Genomic DNA, 21,220 nt, shown 5'->3' on the forward strand with positions numbered 1-21,220 from the left:
CATGGGGACCTAGTTAAACTCTGCAGTAAGGTTAAATCCGGCGCCCCCTCAGATCCCATGAGACCGGCTCAATTTTTAGAGGCACTGGACTTCTTTCTTCCATCCCTGGCCACACTTCTCAACCTCTCCTTTTCTTCGGCAATTGTTCCCACTTGCTGGAAACAAGCATGGGTCACCCCCATTATCAAAAAGCCGACCCTGGACCCCACAAAGCCGGAGAACTATAGGCCCATCTCACTGCTCCCCTGGATGTCCAAACTAGCAGAAGCCCATGCTAACACCGTACTATCAGACCATATGGCCCAAAATAACATCCTGGACCCTTCCCAAAACGGGTTCAGGCCAGGGCATAGTACGGAGTCCGCCCTTCTATCCACCACCGAACATCTTCGGAAAGTATTAGATGCCGGTCAAAGTGCTGCGCTGATATTGCTCGATCTCAGCGCAGCCTTTGACACGGTTTCCCACAACATCCTGCTGAAACGCATGGAAGATATAGGGATCTGTGACCTGGCCCTCGAATGGTTTCGCTCATTCCTGACGGGCAGGTCCTTCCGAGTCTCAGCACCCCCGTTCACCTCCCGGTCTCACTCTATCAGCCAAGGAGTCCCGCAGGGTTCGGCTCTCAGTCCATCCCTTTTTAACCTGTATGTGCAGCCCCTCGCGGCAGTGGTCAGAGAATGGGATCTCACGCTGGTGTCGTACGCTGATGACACACAGTTGGTGATTACCCTCACTGAGGCCCCCTCAACCTCTGCCACACGATTCAGGGATGGACTGGCCGCAATCGCCCAGTGGATGACGGGTAACTGTTTACAATTGAACGCAGGGAAAACCGAGGCGCTGCTCCTTGGTAAAGACCCCTGCTGTTGGAGCGACCATTGGTGGCCTTCCTTGCTGGGCCCCATCCCTCCCCCTAAAACCTTGGCAAAAAACCTGGGAGTCTGGTTGGACTCCTCATTGAGCTACCAAACCCACACTAAAAGAGTGGCAGCTACGTGTGTGGGTCTGCTGAGAAGCCTCAACCCTATTCTTGGCTTCTTGGATCCCAAAACACGCCAGCTCATAGTCCAATCTATCATTCTCTCTCGGTTGGACTATGCTAGTGTCCTACTGCTAGGCGCTAACAAAGCAGAGACATCAAGACTTCAGCGAATCCAGAATTCTGCGGCCAGAGCTATAGTCGGCCTTCCAAGAAGATGCTCTGCTAGAGCCACCATACATAGACTCCACTGGCTCCCAGTGGATGCCAGAATCCAATTTAAGGCCCTCACTACTGCCTTCAAAATCCTTAAAACAGATGGTCCTGTACTCCTCCGTCCGCTTCTACTACCCTATACCCCCCAGCGCAATCTGCGCTCCCTAGGTCAACATCTGGTAGTGGTCCCCCGCACAAAACTTTGCCGTGTCGGGGGTCGCTCCTTCAGAGTCTTGGGAGCAAAACTCTGGAACTCCCTTCCCCTGAACATCCGTCGCCTGGACAATCTGTCCGCGTTCCGCAAGGCAATTAAAACCCATTTGTTCCCACTGCCTTAGCCTCCCCCCCCCTCAGTAGGTTATGATATGGTTTCTCAGCGCCGGGACGCCCCGTTGCTGGGGCAGCTGTCGCGCTTCAACAAATTCGTAACATAACATAACATCTAAGAAAAGGCTGGTTAGCAGAGAGGACTAGATAGGAGAATATTTGTTCATGACAAGTCGAACAATAATGTAGGGTGGCTATCTTTGATTGTGACTTACTTTGATTCTGAAAACCAACAGACGTAAACAACTCCCTGTTATTTCAAAGTTTTCATCCACAGAATCTTAAGGTGAACTTACCATTCTCACAATATATGAGGATTAAAAGAATCTGCTCCAAACCGGAGTATTTGAATAAACATATGAATTTGCAACATCAAAAATACTTAGAAAGGGGTTACCCTATTGAGGTTTTGGAAAAAGCAAAATGCCGAGTGATGGCATGCGACAGAGATAACTTGTTAAAAAAGACTAGGAAGAAAACCATTGAAAGACATGTATTTGTTTCAAAATTTTCTACAAGCTCACAAAAGATCAATAATATAATCACGCGCCACTGGGAGTTACTACAAAATGAACCTGATTTTGAAGGAATTTTCTCCCACAAACCTATTTTTGCCTTTACCAGATCGAAAAACTTGAAAGAATTGCTAATCTCATCTCCCATTGAAGGACAAAAACAGCACAAAGGAATGAAACGATGTGTAAATTGTGTTCATTGTCACAATGTCATAATTGGAACATCTTTACATCATCCTCAAACAGGAAAACTCATCACACTACATTATGACGGTGATTGTAACTCAAACAATGTAATTTACTACATAAAATGTCCGTGTGGCAAGATATATGTAGGTAAGACGGAGAGAAAATTTAAAATTCGCATATCCGAACACAAGAGCACCATTAGGAACCAAAACCAGAAAAGCAACCTAGCCAGACATTGGATTGACAGGAAGCACAACATCTCCCAAATACAGTTTTCAGTACTGGAAAAAATTAAACTACATGAAGGGGCGGATCTGAACAGATCTTTCCTTCAAAGGGAAATTTACTGGATGAAAAGACTAAGGGCCAGATGTAGGTAAATATATTTTACCGACTCATAAATACCGAATATTACCGATTCGGTATTTATGAATCGGTAAAATATAAGGAGGGAGATGTAGGTAAATCCAGATGTGGATTTACCGAATCTGTAAAAGTCGGTATTTACCGATTCGGTAAATACCGACCGGTAATGCCCATTCATTCCTATGGGCTTTGAAGCCCATAGGAATGAATGGGCATTACCGATTCGGTATTTACCGAATCGGTAAATACCGAATTTCACAAGGGTGCAGGGGGTGTCACTTTGACACCCTCTAGCACCCCCAAAACAGGTTCGGGTGCCATGTGGCAGGCATACCTGCCCTAAGGGCAGGTCTGCCTGTCATATGGCACAGGTGTGCATGCACACATGTGCATGCACACCGGAATCGGTATTTTACCATCAAATTGAATTTGATGGTAAAATACCGATTCTGTAAGGCTTGTGGGACTCAGAAGAGTCCCACCTACATCTCAAAATTACCGAATCGGTAAAAATACCGATTCGGTAATTTACAGAATCTGTAAATTTACCGATCAGTAAATGTACCGATTCTGCCCCCTACATCTCAAAATCCATTTACCGGTCGGTAACGGCCGAAATCGGCCGTTACCGACCGGTAAATGCCTACTTACATCTGGCCCTAGGTACACAAGAGCCGAGTGGGCTCAATGAGAAAATAGATTATGCGTGTTTCCTTTAACAGAACAGAGGGTTATCAGATTCACCCTGAGGCCACAGGGTTGATGCAAAGAACAAATTTCTCTTTACAGTGTCCATACCAGAACTTAGCAGTTTATATGGAGGTTTGAACGGCGGTTTTGTATCGTTTTAGTGGAGAGAGCTGCTTATCAGACACAGCGTGGAGACGGAAAGCATCACTTCGGAAGTTTTGGTGTTTGAGGAGGTAAGTTAGGGATTCGAGCAAGGTAAGAGGAGGTTGATTACTAAGTGTAGTGGACAACAAGGGGTTAAAGCCACGGTCTGTTTGTTTTAAAGGGTGCAAAACGGCAAGCTGACAGCGAGGTGTCTCTTGAACACGGAGTTAAGATTCACAGTCTTATAAAGTGAGATAAGAGGTTGTGGAGTTAGTTTGTGCACAAAGTGGAGTCCTGTTGACGTTTATCGGCTTGAGTATTTGACAGTGTGTTTTTCGTTTACAGATTACATCAGTTTTCTATGTGAGTATTAGTACGATGCAACATTTTGGGTCACATTAGGGTGAGGTGAAGGAGACTGTTTCTTTGTTTCTTCTCTGTTACTACATTATATCTAATTTTGGCCATCATAACATAGGAAATGTTTTTGAATATGTGTTTGACACTCATTGAAATTTGACCAAATTACTTTGTTACATGAGGAAGATTATTTAGCATATTTGAACTTGTAAAGACGTTTATTAAAATAATGTATATATTGTTCAGTCTACAGGCCCCTGAGGAAGAGCCATCGGGCTCGAAATGCATCGGGCATCACTTTGGAATTATTGTGAACTGATGGAAATGTTTTCAAAAACTGTGTTATGATTTAAAGATTATGTTTACTGAATTTTGAAATCTGTTAAATAGAGTGGTTATGCAACCCAAAAAAGAACGATGTGTAGTGGTTCAATTTAAATTTGTGCGGTTCAAAAAGTTTTTGGTGAGATCAACCAGAAGCCTTTGTATACACAGAAAGATTTGTGGTTTAAAATAAAATCAGCGGTGTTCCAGAAGGAACCACACTAGCTACAGTGCACAGAGGTCGAGGGGAATCTCTTCTCGAGATAGGTGCTTCCTTTGATTCTGAACCACTTCAATATAGCTAACACTTCATGACAACGTAACCCCCCTCCTTGAGCAGCCACATTCAAGAAGCTAAGAATTCATCCCACCAACTATTCACTGTAATTAGACATTTTCTATACCATCAAGCCTCTCGGAGCCATGCCCATCCATCAGGAGTTTTTTAATCAGTTGGCAGCTCATTTTGTTCAACCAATTCAAGCAGTTTATGCAGAAACAAGAAGTAATTTAAATGGCAGGGCACATAATCTATACCCTGTCTCGCAGGAGGTTCACTACTTCGAATGCACAGATTTTAGAATGTTAACGATCAGAGAGGAGACACTACTCCCACACCTTCGGTGCTTCAAGTTTTAGCTCTGTTAGTGGCAGGAAAAATCTCTCCACTCTTTAATCACTATGGTAAATGGCATGAAAGTCACAGTAGATGAAAATGACTTAGTTGGGGTGATATATCCGATAGATACTTCTAGCCGAAGCTTCCTTACCTTAGAATATTACCTAGGCATCAGACTGGATCCGCAAACTTTTCAAGCAGCACCACTGACCGCCAGTAGGTGGGTTCTACAGTTCTGCATCTTCTGCGCCAAATGTGACGTGCACAATGCTTATATAGACGCCACCACAGTGCATGGACATCAGTTCTCTTCTTTACACACCAGTCGATTTTTAACTGTCTTTTTTCAACATTTTGTCAAAGCTATTTTTTAGATTTTCTTTCCCAGTGTGCTAGGGATGTCCTCTAAAAAAAACAATGGGTTTCAAACCCTGTGGTGACTGTCACTTACAAATGTCTGTGACAGACCCCCATCTGGTCTGTCTTTGGTATTTGGAGCCGGACCACAACTCCAAGACTTGTGAGGACTGCTGAACCTAAAACCTCAAGAAACTGAGGGAGTGCTCCTTGAAGCACCATGACTCTTGAGTCCGGTTGCCTCCATGACTCTTCCGATCATGAGGTAGGTCGCAGGCCCATTTGTGGAGTCATTCCAGGGGCTAACCTTCACACTCAAAATCGCTGGTTGAGTCCCACAAGAAGTCTAAGAAGTCAAAGAATTTGAGCACTCTTGGACTTGACCTCGCCGGTCCAATTCTTCTGATGAGGCACGGGAACAACATCACATTAGGGCCTCCTCTCAAGCAAAACCTGTGTCTGATCCGCTCCTCCCTAAGCTTCCCTGTGCCAGACCAACCCCCACCCAAGTTTGTGAATTTTATGAGGCCATGCACCTCATCTTGGGCGTGTCAACGCTTTGGAATGCCTTTTGCCTCCATCTACCGGAGTTGCGTCAGACGGCTCTAATCGTGAGACCATTACCTTCCCTGGAGCCTGTTCCAGCAACGTCGTTCCCATAATCATACTCAACTTCGATGAGGAGCTTGATTGCCATTGGCCGACGCCAACTCCGGAGATGGCTGGAACTTGACTTTTGAGTCAGAGCCAGATCCTGCTTTTTTTGACAAGTCTGAAGAGGAGCATGATTTGGGAGGATTTGAGAATCCTTATGGCTACACCAACCGCCTTGATGAGGCCAAGACAACTGGTATAAGGTACTGGCAGATGCAATTTATCTGGACACTTCCCCAGAGCCTGGTCTCGTCTCCTAGTGTGTCTCCTGAGGAAGGGGGCTCTATGCTATGGTGGTTAGGAAGGTATCTGAGGTTCTGGACTTTACACTGCCCTCAGTGGCAGTCAAGACAAACATCTTGACAGTAGCGTTTCAGCTAGGAGTCACTGTAGATGAAAATTACCAGGTAGGTGTGAGAGAGGCACCAAACCTCTCCTCCCTTTTAATGAAGTCCTCACTGATGTCCTGCTCGGGGCCTGGGCCAAGCCATGCACGGGGTGCCAGTGCACAGAACAATTGTCCTCCACCATCACCCTGCTCCTGGAGACCCAACTTTCCTCACCCAGCACCCCACCCTGGAGAGCCTGGTCATCCTGGACTCCACTTCCAAAGTTAGCTCTGGCATATTCCCTACCACTCCACCAGATAGGGTATCCTAGAGGCTGGATGGTTTTGGCAAGAGTATGTTCCCCTCATTCCGACCTTGCACTGTTCTTGGTGAACATCGCGTGCCTTTTGAGCTGATACACCTACACAGTTTAGGATTCGGTTGCACAATAGCTGCCTTTGGTCTTGAAGAAGCCCCGAGCCATACTGAAACAGGCTATTGCCCACGGCAGAGATGCAGCAAAGTTCACCATTCATTGCGGTCTATATACAAACGACTTGCTAGGCAGAATAATTCTATCATCAGTGGCACTCAAATAACACACCTGACTCAGGTCTACTGGCTTTCTGGGGGATGCCAAGGCATCCCTCATGGACAGGCCCCTTGATAGTACATGCCTCTTCAGTAACAAGGCAGATTCAGCACTGGAGTGTTTTAGGGATAGGTGGGCCACTGCCGGGTCCATGGACCTCTCCATGGTCCCACACCTTCAATAAGCCTTGTGGGACACGCAGCCAGAAGACTACCCAGTTTGCTACCCCCAGCAGCCGAAGCCTCAAAATCCCTTTAGTTTGCCCGTGTACCATCACGGGTACCCAGTGGAGACAGGATCTGACATCACCTGCCTGCTGGCTGTCCATAACTTTGCACAAGTATTCACTACAAATTTTAGAGTGGAGTTACTCCATCCATTTCCTGAAAACCCACCACCCATGCCACCATCTGCAGACCAGCTGATAGGTGATCACATCTTCCTTGCTCATCAGAACATTCAGGCTCTTTTAGCAAAAGGAGCAACTGAGAGAGTGCTGACATCACAAGTAGGTCCTGATGGCTATTACCTCTATTTTCTGGTGCCCAAGAAGGATGGAAGCCTCCACCCTATTTTAGATCTGTGCCCTCTCTGAGGCGAAGATTGGTGCTCACCAAGATGTCTGCACCCTGCTAGAGCTCATGCCTGGCATATCCCCTTAAGGCCTGTTGAGCTGGCAATTCAGAGGAGCTTTGGTTTCCAGAGCCTGGGTTGAGTGCGCACCCCTCGCGGGTGCCCTGTGAACCGCATCATGGCCATAGTAACTGACACCTGATCCTACATACCTGCAGGAGTAGGACGCGTTCTGATCATTCTGTTTTGGCTGTGCTGCTTCAGCATGCCTGACTTCTCTGATGGCTGTGGTAGCTGCCTCTATCCCTGCTCATGCACGCATGGCCACTCTCCATCTCACCATCACTGGGCGCCATGACCTTGGCCTTCACAGCCTAGCCGTCCCCCCGCTGATGACAAGAGCCATGCCAGTGCACCCGGCGCATAGCTCTGCACTACTGCCAGGAGGGCTGCTGGCCTGACACGCCGCACAGAGATGGCTGTGGACTTTTTCCACCCAACCATTTGAGACTTACTTGGGGGGCATCCCGCTCTCACTTGCAGCAACAACTGGATTTCCTACAACCTGAACTCTTAGCTCTGCCAATGCCATAGAATCTCCTCTGGCTTCCTCAGCCACTTAAGAAGCTTTCAACATCTGCATCTTTTTTCTCAATGGCGACTGCAGACACTACCCTTATTGGGAGGCCATTTCACCGGGGGAGGTGAAAGGTGAGTGCCTGGCCATGCCAACAACCCCACAAAGCTTACACAATGCTCATTAAGGAATGCTCTCCACTACCTATGGATCCACTCTCTTGTAAATCCTTATGGTGACTCCTGTTATTCTGTCTGGGAGTCCCCCAGGATCCTGCCTGAAGCCAGACCTCACCAAGGACATCGCCAGTCCCAGGGCGCCTATGGGCAACACGGGGACATGGAAGAGTGCACCACATGGCATTGTGCAAGAGTCCCACAATGCAGATGCTTACCATGGTGCAGGTAACACCCACTGCATGTAACTGGGCCCCTGCCTGCTGTGGCTGGACACTTGTTTGATTTCCCAAGGAATGGGCTCTTAGCCCATGGACTCATCGCAGAAGCGCCTGGCAACCATCACCAGCCTAATGCAATTCAACCTCAATATCGACCAATGGACAGACCACCCAAACAGCCCTAACACCGTTACATGCAGCAACATACATTTGTGGCCCACCAACTGCTTTTCTCGGAGTCAGTAGTGCTTTGTAGTCTCAAGCTACCTGTGCAATGCCCCCTTAGCAGCACCCCCTTTCCTCTAAGAACATTGATGCCTAGATGAAAGTGATCTCCACCATTGGATGCACACTTTCCACCATGAATGACAAAAAGACAGACCTCACTACGGAAGTAACGTCCCTTCAAGTAACGTCCCTTCAGACAGAGGTGACTGCCTTCCACACCCGCCTATACACCCTGGAAGCATGGGTGGACCTACGTTATTGGTGTAAGAACATTGATTTCATCCTCCACAAAGTGACGGACCTGGAAGATGGGTCCTGTAGAAACAATATTCATATCTTTTGAGATCCCAGAGGGGGAAGAGGGAAATCAGATGCTGACTTTCCTGGGAGATTTCACACCCAAGCTGCTTGATAGTCGCTTCCTAGAACCTCTGGAGTTCTAAAGGATGCGCAGGGTCTTCTCCCACATTACAGCATAGGACAAACCCCGCCACCTGATAATAGCCTGTGTCCTACGTCACCAACACCCATGGACCATCCTCAGAGCGGCAAAGCATGTGACAACACCACTTCTCTATGAAGGGTGCTCTGTCACCTTTGCCATGGGCTACTCATAGACCACCAACCCCAAATCCAAAAAATGGCATTAAATATGTCAGTTTAGACCCAGCAAAAGTCACTTAGGATGGGAAAACTCTGGCATTTCTTGACACTGGAGGCTTTCCTAGATGACTTTGAAAACTCCTCCATGGACACAAATACTCTCCAGGATGCCATGATCGACACACTCCAATCTTAACGCTGATCTTGTCCTCCTCCACGCCAGAAGTGCCACCATTCTGTGGTGCAGGAAATCAGACAGTCTTGGCCTCATAAGATGGTTGAAGCCCTCAGCAAAGGTAAGGAGAGGGACAAGTACTGTTCTCTAAATCAGGTGATATCCCAGGCTACGGAGGTACCAGCCTCCACTTGACCGAACCAGCTCTCTTCAGCCCCGCTTAGCTAGTCCACTATCCGTGTCCTGATTGCCTCCTTGCCCCATCTGGGGGGGTGGGCTCCCCTTCTGACCTCCCCCTGGTGTATCTGTGCCCTGTGAAGTACCAGATCACCACTTACTTCTCTAGACTAATGGCCCCAGACGTCTGCTCTTCATAGCTCAAACTCCAAGAACAATTGCCCTCCTCATGATCTGGGGCTCTTCCGGCCCCTATCCAATCCACAGGTTCCCTTCCAGCTGTGCTCTCTGGAGCAGGTACCACACTGTACTGGACATTTCTCCATCACTGCGGCTAGGGCAGGTGGTGGCAGCTCCTACTCAACCCCGCTTTGCTCTGCAGAGGAAGGACTCAGTTCTGTGTCCTCCATTTTAACTCATTGTGCTTCTCACTGGCTGTGTGATTTTAATTCGAGTGGTGTGCAAAAATGCTTGCGCTCTTTTTAATTTGCTTTTCAGCAGCCCCGCTCGGTTTAAAATACTTTTTGTTACTTGCCTACCTGTGTTTGACTTGGGTAGTACCTTGGTGTGCCTTCCCTGCCCCGTTCCAACGCGGCTTGCTGTGCCGATTGAGTGGAGGGCAGGCGGCCATCTTGGGAGTAGTCCCAGACCCCGGCTGGACTGGTGGTAGCGCTCTAGCTGGGGAGGGAGGCTCTCATATAAATCGGCTACCAGACTGGGACGCTTGCGGCTAGGGCAGGTGGTGGCAGCTCCTACTCAACCCCGCTTTGCTCTGCAGAGGCAGGACTAAGTTCTGTGTGCTCCATTTTAACTCATTGTGCTTCTCACTGGCTATGTGATTTTAATTCGAGTGGTGTGCAAAAACGCGTGCGCTCCTTTTAATTTGCTTTTCACCAGCCCCGCTCTGTTTAAAATACTTTTTGTTACCTACCTACCTGTGTTTGACTTGGGTAGTACCTAGGTGTGCCTTCCCTGTCCCGTTCCACCGCAGCTTGCTGTGCCGATTGAGTGGAGGGCAGGCGGCCATCTTGGGAGTAGTCCAGGACCCCGGCTGAACTGGTGGTAGCGCTCTAGCTGGGGGAGGGAAGCTCTCATATAAATCGCATATGTCTTCCCAGTCGCGAAGCGGGCGCGCTGCTGGCGCGCCGAAGGAGCGCCAAAGGAAAGCCCGTCTGCGCCCGTCTGCGCCCATCCGCGCCATGTGCACACCCAGCGCTAGACTCCCTGCCTGCTTTTCTTCCAAGTTGATGGCAGGAAAAATAGGGTATAGTCGCAATGAGCTAATGGCATTAAATATAGTCAAATGTCCCGGGGACAGACACTGGGAAGTTTCTGATTGCACTTCCAAGGTCTGCCCTTCCTGTCATTTTTGATTTCACCTTACTACAGCTGGCTCTGCCCCGCAAACTATTAACCATACTACGATTTCAGCTGCGCTAATTAATGCTCAGTCCTTGGCTAAACATGCCGCCGATGTCTTTGACCTTCTGGCGGAGGGCCAACTTGGTTTAATCTTTGTCACCGAGACATGGTTAAACAGCTCTTGTGCCCCGGTGGTGGAGCTCGCCATTCCCAGAGGCTTTAACATTATACGGGCGGATCGTTCCATGGGGAGGGGAGGGGGCGTTGCTGTGGTGTTCAGGGACAACTGGCCTGCAGGTCCGTTTATTACTGCTTTGGAGGATGTGATGGGGCCTCGTGCACTGAGGTTTCCTAAGTTTCTCCTTCTTGGGGAGTTCAATATTCATGCAGATGCTCTAGATACTTCGGAATCGAGATGTTTAGCCGAATCCCTGAATCTAGCCCAGCTTAAACAGTGGGTTAAGCTGCCGACTCATGTCGGGGGTCACCTACTTGACCTAGTCGGCTCCAACTTTGACCTTTCTCTATCCTGCCCTGAATGTGTGACATGGTCCGGCCACCATCTGATCAGGTTTTCCTGGTCACTAGATAAACCCTCTGGGGCTTTTTTCACCCCCCCTAGTGCTTGCCCCCAGAAGATCAATCTCCCTGCGTTATCTGATACTTTATCTCAGAGCCGTCCTTCTTTGGGTTCTGAGGTATCGGAAGCAGTGCAGTGTTTTAACGCCTGGATTGGTGGGGGGGGGTTGTGTCTTCTGTGAATCAGGGCTCCAGCCGCAAAAAACGCATTTCTCCCTCCAAGCCGTGGTTTTCTCACGCTTTGCGTGAAATGAAATTGGGCTGTAAAAAACTTGAACGGAGCTGGAGACTTGGCTATTATCCAACTGCTAAGACGACTCTTCGCGCCGCCCAGAGAGAATATTATGCCACCATCAGGACAGCAAAAGGCAACTATTACGCAGGAAGGATCGCCAAGGCTCATAATAACAGCAAAGCAATTTTCGCCATCATTAAGAGTTTTCTCTCTCCTTGTGCTGAGCAACCTTCGCTGCCTTCCTCTGAACAGTGGTGCGAGGATTTGTCCTCTTTCTTTGCAGATAAGATTGTGAAGATCCAGGACAGCCTGCGCACAGTATGTTTCCATCAGAGGGTCTTGGCTCTGCCTTCACTGACCCCCCTAAGCTCCCCAACTGTCAGTTAAGGGAATTTTCTCTTTCTGATGAAGTGAGCATCCTGGCCGGTTTGACGTCCATGAAATCAGGGTCTCCCACCGATGCTTGTCCGGCTCGTGTTCTGGGAGGGGTGGCAGAAGCGGCCTGTGCAGAGGTTACTCAGATTATTAACCTCTCCTTTACGACAGCTACAGTTCCGATTTGTTGTAAGCAAGCCAAATTACTGCCGCTCCTAATGAAATCAGGTTTGGACCCATCGGTTCTATCTAACTACCGACCTATTTCCCTGTTACCGGCGCTGGCCAAGGTTTGTGAAAAAATGGCGTTTCGCCAGTTGGACGCCTTTGTGGAGGCCTCCCATGCTTTGCACCCGGCCCAGTCAGGGTTTCGTTTTGCCTATAGCACTGAAGCAGCACTGGGCGGATACAACTGCACCTCACAATCGTCTCACTGAATGACAATGGCCTCTCACACTTCCTTAAATGAAAGAAAGTCCTCCACTATCTACACACAAAACAGGTTGACATTCCCGTCCTTCAAGAAACGCACCTGAACCCATCTGAATCCCTGAAGCCCAAACGTAACTGGTGGGCAATATCATAAGTAGTAGTCGTATTCAGACGGCTGATACCTCGCTTCCATCTCCCCATGCCTGCTGGTGAGCTCTCTGAACGCCAGAGTGGACAAACTCAGCCGGAACACGAATGGTGCCTCTATCTAGACATTGGGGAGAATCTTGGATAGATCTCTTTCCGCACCACTGAGAATGCAGAGAATGTGCAATTTTAGTATGGCATCCCAAACTCCTGATTATGAGGAGTGGTCCTCAAATCAGCCTGCGACTTGGGTAGGATCTACTGTTCCAGCAACAGGACAGGGTCTTGCACCTGAACCTGAGAACGCTCTGCCTTCTGGTATAGAGATTGAGTGGCGTTAGTTAACAGTTTTTGATCTCCCTCCAAACGTCTGTAATGTCATTCAGTATATTTTATGAGTTGCAAAAGTTTGCATTGGTAAATGAAGCCATTTGTACTTGCAAATCTGATTTACACTTAGAAATAGCGTTGTGAATGAGGCCCAGGTAGGGGATTGACCCCCTTTGTTATGAGGTTTTTCTAGCACCTGGTATGTTTTCCAATGCCGTTCAAAATGGCACTGACTTAGGGTAGATAATTCCTCACACCTCACGCACACAGGCACACACAAAAATGTGCAAATATCATTTTTGGAGCAATCGTGAATTGTCTTATGCAAATCCACCAGTTCATCCACACATGCATATGTGACTTCATTACTCAATATATGTGATTTGCTCACTTCCAAAAGTCCAATTCGCAAAGGAGTCAAAGAGGCATATTCCCAAGGACTTATAGCTGAGTTATCAGCACTTTATTGCAGCCAAAAGTGGCGATAAAATTATCTCCTGTCAACAAGAAAAGAGTGTCATCTGGTATCAGAGAGACCACACGGAGGAGCAACGAAGGCGGTAAAGAAACGGCCTCACTTCGGACGTTTAAGAAAGCCCTCACTCACCACCTGGTGATGACATGCTTCATCATCGGGCCCCACTAAAGAGGCCGAGTGCCTCTTTAGTGTGCTTCAACGCCAGATTTACTGCGGAGCAGGATTAGTGAGTTCAAGGCATGCAGTGAAAAATAACAATTAGTGGTGAGAAGATTAAAAATGTCTTCAGTGTATCAAAATGATTTACGCCTTTCAGTTTGTTTAGCCTTGAACGCGCTAAACTTGGATTAATCACCCTGCAGCCTGCAGCCTCAAGTCTCCCTGCCTACCTCCCTGCCTACCTCTCGCGGAACCCGCTCCGCGGGTCCCGCATCGCTGGAGTGTTTCTTTTGCCGCCTGGAGCCTAGAAAGGACAGCAGAGGGAAGTTTTCAACGGGGCTGCGAGCGAGCGCGCCAGCTCTCTGAGGGACTTCATCTCCCAGGAGTGAGCGCCAGCCCGGAGCAGCATCACCTGGGCCGCTCTCCCCGACCCCTCCCACCCTTCCACCGAGCACTCATTAGCAGCATCTGCTGGAACAGAGAGTGGGACGCCTTTCAGTTTGTTTAGCCTTGAACGCGCTAAACTTGGATTAATCACCCTGCAGCCTGCAGCCTCAAGTCTCCCTGCCTACCTCTTGCGGAACCCGCTCCGCGGGTCCCGCATCGCTGGAGTGTTTCTTTTGCCGCCTGGAGCCTAGAAGGGACAGCAGAGGGAAGTTTTCAACGGGGCTGCGAGCGAGCGCGCCAGCTCTCTGAGGGACTTCATCTCCCAGGAGTGAGCGCCAGCCCGGAGCAGCATCACCTGGGCCGCTCTCCCCGACCCCTCCCACCCTTCCACCGAGCACTCATTAGCAGCATCTGCTGGAACAGAGAGTGGGACGCCTTTCAGTTTGTTTAGCCTTGAACGCGCTAAACTTGGATTAATCACCCTGCAGCCTGCAGCCTCAAGTCTCCCTGCCTACCTCTCGCGGAACCCGCTCCGCGGGTCCCGCATCGCTGGAGTGTTTCTTTTGCCGCCTGGAGCCTAGAAGGGACAGCAGAGGGAAGTTTTCAATGGGGCTGCGAGCGAGCGCGCCAGCTCTCTGAGGGACTTCATCTCCCAGGAGTGAGCGCCAGCCCGGAGCAGCATCACCTGGGCCGCTCTCCCCGACCCCTCCCACCCCTTCCACCTCTTGTGTGCAAGCCCTATATTAATTGACTACGCTCCCGCAGCGCGGGAGAGCGCGCGGGAGAAGCCCGGGACAAGGGCGGGACCGTCTGTGGCCGTCCGGGGCCGCTGGAGGCCGGGCTGGGCCACCCCTCTTACCAGCGTCTCATATCTACTATCACCAGTAAGTGACATTGAATACCCGAGTTTGTTTGAGATTAATATGGCATCGTCTACAATTACACACTCTGTCAACAGCCACTTGGTAACTCCGACCGTAGAGTCTGGCTCATTGGCAATTGGCCCCTTAGATAAATTCTTTTTTAATCGCTCAATGACAATAGATAAAGAATTAACCCTGGCAGAGAAGCGCGCGGAGCGCAGATTATCAATTGAAATACTTAAGAACTCAACGGATAAGTTTCCTAATCGAGCTTATCCCACCCTGGTAACCCCTTTATCATCAGTAACCCTCCCAGGTACAACCGAACACTCTGAGGTCCAGGTTGGAGAAGTTAACAAGTGTGTTGCGATAGATTCAAATAATCTATGTGGTAGTAAATCGCAACTAACTCTACACCCCGATTCTGGCCCCCAGGTCATATTGGCCCATTCTAAAACTGGGTCCAAAAGGAAATGGACATCTTCGGTAAAAAAATGTAAAAAGGCGGTTAAACCCCCACAAAAATTTAGGAAGATAAATAAACCTGTGAATATTGGAAAGGTTGTTACCCAAGAAGTTCAAAGTCCAGAAAGTGTTTCACCCACGATTCTTGTATCTCTGGATTGCCAAGACAAAGTGGATAATTCCTGTTCTGTCTCTAATGTACCCTGTAAGGAAAATGCTTTACCCCTTGTAAATGTATTGCCAGATTTGGAAAAATTGTTTAGACTACTACTTACCCCTATAGAGGATAGAATTGCCAAGCTTGTCGATAGGTTAAATCATTTCGAACAGATAACATTAGACAATTTCTATTCTACCAAATCTTTGATTAAAGCAAATAGGGTGGAAGCGAATACAAATCTTCAGGCTGTTAATAACCCTGTTATCCAGGATAAGGGAAGAAACCCCAGAAATAGCTCTCCTTTACACTCAAAGCAAAGTAAATCTACAACAAAAGCTATTGCAAAAACTCTAGATAGAGTAGAGAGAGCGGCCGCTGGTCTTGAACCATCTCAGTCGACCATAATACATCTTACACAGCCCACAACACCCCAGACACAAAATCCATCGGTTGCTGTGAACGCTGAGGCTATATTGTGTCACCAAGTGGGTAAAGTACCAACACCTGTAAAAGTGACTACTAATATACAGATAGCTCCAAACATCACGGGGGGAGGGAATAGGGCTAACATATGCCCGTCGGCAAGTAAAACTTTAGTGTCGTCCCAACCAAACAACAAACAACAGGCACAGAAGCCTGCCCCCCAACATGTCCCCCAAGTTCCCAAATCCATCCCACCGCCCTTGGCAAAGCCGCCCCATAGAAAACCCCCTATTAATCTCACCCCAGACTCCTTCCCCTATGTGGCAGTTCTCATCAATGTACCACCACTATCCCCAGGACAGAGAGAAACATTCCAGATGCTTAAAAATAAGACCATGCACTGGTTAAAGGAAAATCGTCCTCTGCCTGGTGATGTCGATGGGCTAATAATAGGGGCAAGGAGAATAGATTGGATGGGATATACACCAAAAACCTTGGGGGGGGATTGCATTGTGCTTAATTTTCAAGATCCAAGGGTGGTGGGATGGATAACTAGGCAGGGATGGGGAACAAATAAGGGTGGTATCGGTATTGTGGACCTCACCTTTTTTTACCCCCGACCCACAAGTGTAACGACTAGTTTACTCAATGAACCCTTAATCCCCCCTACTGTATCATGGCCAATCAACCCTTTACCATCTCGTCCTGTTGGTCACCATTACACCTTAAATACATATTACAATCCCTATGTAGGATGGCAGGACCCGGGATGGGGATATTGACAAACCGGTACAGAAAGTGTGGGTAGGATTATTAATGAACTAAAAGGGTCATATGATGTATATGGTAACACAATTGTTACAAACCAATCGGTCAATAATATTGAGACGGGGAGTTTGCCTAAAGAAGGTGGTCTTAGACTGGGAACCTTAAGTGCAAATGTTATGACAACACACCCAGTAATACTAGACTCGAGTGTCGATTCAATAAACGACCCAGAAGGGCTGACTAGTTCTATGGATAGTCCAATGCTAGCCCGAGTATTTCCATCTACTAATGCTCGTGATGGGACAAATGTTGGTATTGGTACGCTTCTATCTTGGAATGTTGCCGGGTTGGCTAGTAAGTTGGATTCCCAATCCTGGGTGAATTTTATAAGTGGTTTTGACATTTGTTGTTTCCAAGAAACCTGGGCTTGTGATCCCCTTTTTTGCCTAGGTTACCTGAATTATTGTATACCAGCTTCAAAAGGGGGAAGAGGGCGGCCGAAGGGAGGCCTAACTGTTTGGGTTAGACAGGACCTGCATATCAACATCAAAATGCTGGACCTGGGAGATAGTGATTTGCAAGCACTAAGGATCACCGCAGTTAAGGGCCAACCGATAGATTTGTATAATGTCTATGCGAGAGGCAACAATGTGACCAATTCACCCACTATTGAGTTGTTGTCTGCTGCCATAGAGGCTAACTCCCGGGAAAGTACAATGATAATTGTCGGGGACCTAAACAGGACATTTGAACCTTTGGACTGTACAAATGACCACCTGGAGAGTGAAGAGGACAATCTCTGGGGAGTACCATCTTTATGTTTAAAACCTGTGAAACGATGGACAAAAGAGATCTTATTATTAAATGGAATTTGTATGGAACATGGTTTAAGAGCACTGAATGGGAGAACACCGGGGGATAAGGAGGGCAGCAACACTTTTGACAATGGTATCAATAGGAGCCGAATTGACTACATTTTGTGTAGTCTTCAGTTGTGGAATGGGGTTGTTGATATGGTTGTAAGGCCCCGGGTTGAAAGTGATCACAACCCCCTATGTGTGACCCATGGGTGGTGGAATATCTGTTCAGGAAATACTATAGAGACATACGACGAAACCCCTGTAATGAGTAACGATGAGCGTAGGTTAAAATGGCCCAAGGTATTGGCTAATGAGGCCACTTTGACCTACATTAGCAACGAGGTTGATAGTGCAATTTCCGGGATGGATGCTGCGGTTCCAGTGGTTCCAGGGAACAGTTGCATCACCGAAATCCACAATAAGTTATTCTCCCTCCTGAGACCATGCTTTTATATTAAAAAAAGGAAAGGGAAAAAAGCTAAGGAAGTGGGTAGGTGGTTCGACAATCACTGTAGAACAGCACGGTTAGAACTGGGACAAGCCATAAGGAATAGGGACCGCGCTGCAGTGATAAAGAATAGGAAGCTGTACAAACTAGCCATTTATCGTGCTAAAAAGAAATGGGACGAAGCCCATTGGGCTGAATTAAAAGAGGCCTCTGATAACAAAGACTCAACGCTATTCTGGAAAATTATAAAGTGGGGTAGTGGAGCAGGTCCTGCGAAGCCAGATAATAACATAGCAGAGGAAGCTTGGGTTGACTATTTTAAACCACAGTACGCGAAAGGTGATTATCCCGTGGCAGCTGATAGTATAATATCGGTTTATGCAACCGATAATCTATTCTCTCTCAGAGAAGCAGAAATTGCCATTTGTTCCGTGAAAAGTGGGAGGGCACCAGGTCCAGATGGTATTCCCCCCGATATTTTCAAGCACGACGTAAGAAGGTGGGCGAGATATACCCTCCTTGTAGCAAATGCCCTAGCGAAGGGGGCTGTGGTCCCAGAGATCTGGAAGGGTGCAACAATTATCCCAATCCACAAAAAGGGCGATCGCTCACTGCCTGCTAATTATAGGCCCATAAGCTTAATAGCCACCATGCAGAAAGTAGTTGGGAGAATGGTAACAAACCAGCTAATGGACTGGGTAGAAAATAACAACGCCCTCTCTCCATACCAAGCGGGATTCAGGCGATCTACCAGTACTATCGATCAGGTCTTCCGCTTCACTATACTGCGGTGGAAGACCGTTGTACTGGGAAGGGGCTGCCTGTACGTCGCGTTTGTCGACCTGCGGGCGGCGTTCGATCTAGTCCCCCGGTACAAGCTATGGTCGGTTCTTCAAAAGCTGGGGATTCCTGCCGATCTACTAACATTGATCATGCGATTGCACGAATCCAACTTCGCCAGAGTCCAGTGGGGCGGAAGTGGGGAGACAACAGCGGATTTCCCTGTGGAAAGGGGAGTCCGACAAGGCTGTTCCATGGCCCCTCTACTTTTTTCGTTATTTATTAACGGTATCGTCGAGAGAATGTTGAAGGCTAGTGTGGATGCCCCATCGTTAGCGGACATCAGGGTCCCGATCCTGATGTTCGCTGACGACACTCTTATTTTGTCCAAGACCCCCATGGGGCTCCAACGTGCATTAAACATTTTCGAGGTTTTCTGTCTGGAGCATGGGCTAGAGGCTAATGTGGGAAAAACAAAATTAATGGCCTTTTCCACAGGACGCAGGAGTTACCCTAAGGTAACCTTAAATAGCAGTAGGCTAGATACCGTTACTGAATTTACGTATTTGGGTGTACAGATCGCTGAGGGTGCTGGCTGGACGCATCATGTGGACAAAGTGGTCCTAAAGCACAAGCAGCTTTCAGGTGCTCTAAGGGGAGAACACCACAGATCCAAAACAAAGCCCATAAAGCCAGTAACAACAGTGTATGATGCGAAGGTCCTGGGTGCCACTCTATATGGTGCGGAGCTATGGGCCTGGGATAACCTTGTGGCTCTCCAGATTTCCGAGAATAAGTTCATGCGAGGGATAACAGGACTCCCACAGAGCACCCCTCTAATCCCATTGTTTATGGAGCTGGGTAGACGTACCATTGTAGACAGAGCCCGATTGCGCCCAGTCCTCTACTGGAGACGCCTTTGGACGACTCCAGAAATAAGACAATATGCTGAGGGTTTTCTATGGATTATCAGGGAAGATATCTTCCACAAGATAAAATGGTTAAAACATCTAAAGACCATGCTAGTAAATCTAGGATTTTCAAATCTTTGGAATAATCCTGAGGGGGAAATCTTCCCTAGTAAAGAAGCCCTCAAAGAACAATACTGGGACTGGGTGGGTGGAAAGATGCTGAAAGATACTAGGGCTGATTCTATGTCTGGCCGCTATCTGGAGACAAAAATTCTTCCAGTCCTAGAAAATTACTGGGATAATATTACGGTACCATTGGACAGGAAACTTGTCTTCCAGCTTAGATCAGGTTCAATTCCCCTAAATAAACTGACATCTGGTTGGCACAGACCCACTAATAACTTATGCCCAGCATGTGAAAATGCCGAGGAGAGTATAGGTCATTTCCTCTTCGTATGCAAAGCTTATGTAAATCCAAGGAGAAAATGGCTCTCGCCGGTATGTAAAAACCTGGGGACACGTGACAGTGCAGTGGCTCTAAGAATCCTATGTACAACAAACCAGGATTCAATAGTCATAGGGGTAGCCAAATACCTGGGTTGGGCTTGGGCAATTAGACGACGGTCCTTGGGGGGTAGTAGGTAATCAGGCATTCTTTTTAATAACGTTTTATGTAATATCACTGTTATAAATGGTTTTTATAATGTAAATGTAGTATAAGCTGTACGTCATGTTTAATGAATTTTTTATTCTGTAATTATGTATTATTGTGTAATTATCTTGGTTTTATGTGCTTTTATGAGAATTGTCTCGAATAAAGCTTATACAAACAAAATGATTTATTATGTGATCACTTAGGACATATTAATAACATAGTGTGTAGGAAAGCAGTCCATATTTAATTGTATGGTTGTTTCCTTAATTGTCAGTCAACATGTTTCTGCCTCTGAAACGGTGTAAAGTTACCAGGCATTCATCAGGACTCTATGAGTGTGCTAAACCCTGGCGGTATGGGCACACTAAGGCCCACCCTTACCTAGGGACGTGCGAGTGAGAAAGGAAAAGTGAAAAAAGTGCAAAAATGAGGAAGAAAAAACTGTCTTCCTAATAACTCCTGGTTTAGGAGGCTTCTTGCGTTAGGTTTCTGCACCTTTAAGGAAGGAAAGACATAGACATACATAAAGGACAAGACAAACAATTAGTGGTTGTTCTTAATCGCAGTTGTAAATCTATGGTGCTCCAATCGTCGTGACAAAACAGTGTGTGGCGAAGTAACGCTATGTTTATCACCACCTCTGTCCCTGGGTTAATAAGCACTAGTCATTGGGAAGTGCATTGTGCTAAAGGTGAAAAATTGATGATTGTGGGTATTTGTTTATTAAAAAGGAAGAGCGTCTTCCTGTTAGTGATCAATATGCCAAAAAATGTCAAACGATCGCTAGAAAGGTAGATTTTAAATGTCTCACTTTTGTGGTGTAACGGAGGTACACCATGGGTCACAGGAGGGGGGTGGTAGCGTAATTGGCACACCCTTAGTAAAAAGAAGGATAAACATACAATAGGTCAGAAGATTGAGAGGAATGGTACTTAACTACGTGATGCGCCGCCACATTCGTGATCATCAATGACTGCCGGATTACTTACGCCCTCGACGCTTGGCACCC

Source organism: Lissotriton helveticus, chromosome 5_1 (assembly GCF_964261635.1).
Source record: "Lissotriton helveticus chromosome 5_1, aLisHel1.1, whole genome shotgun sequence".
NCBI classification, from domain to species: domain Eukaryota; kingdom Metazoa; phylum Chordata; class Amphibia; order Caudata; family Salamandridae; genus Lissotriton; species Lissotriton helveticus.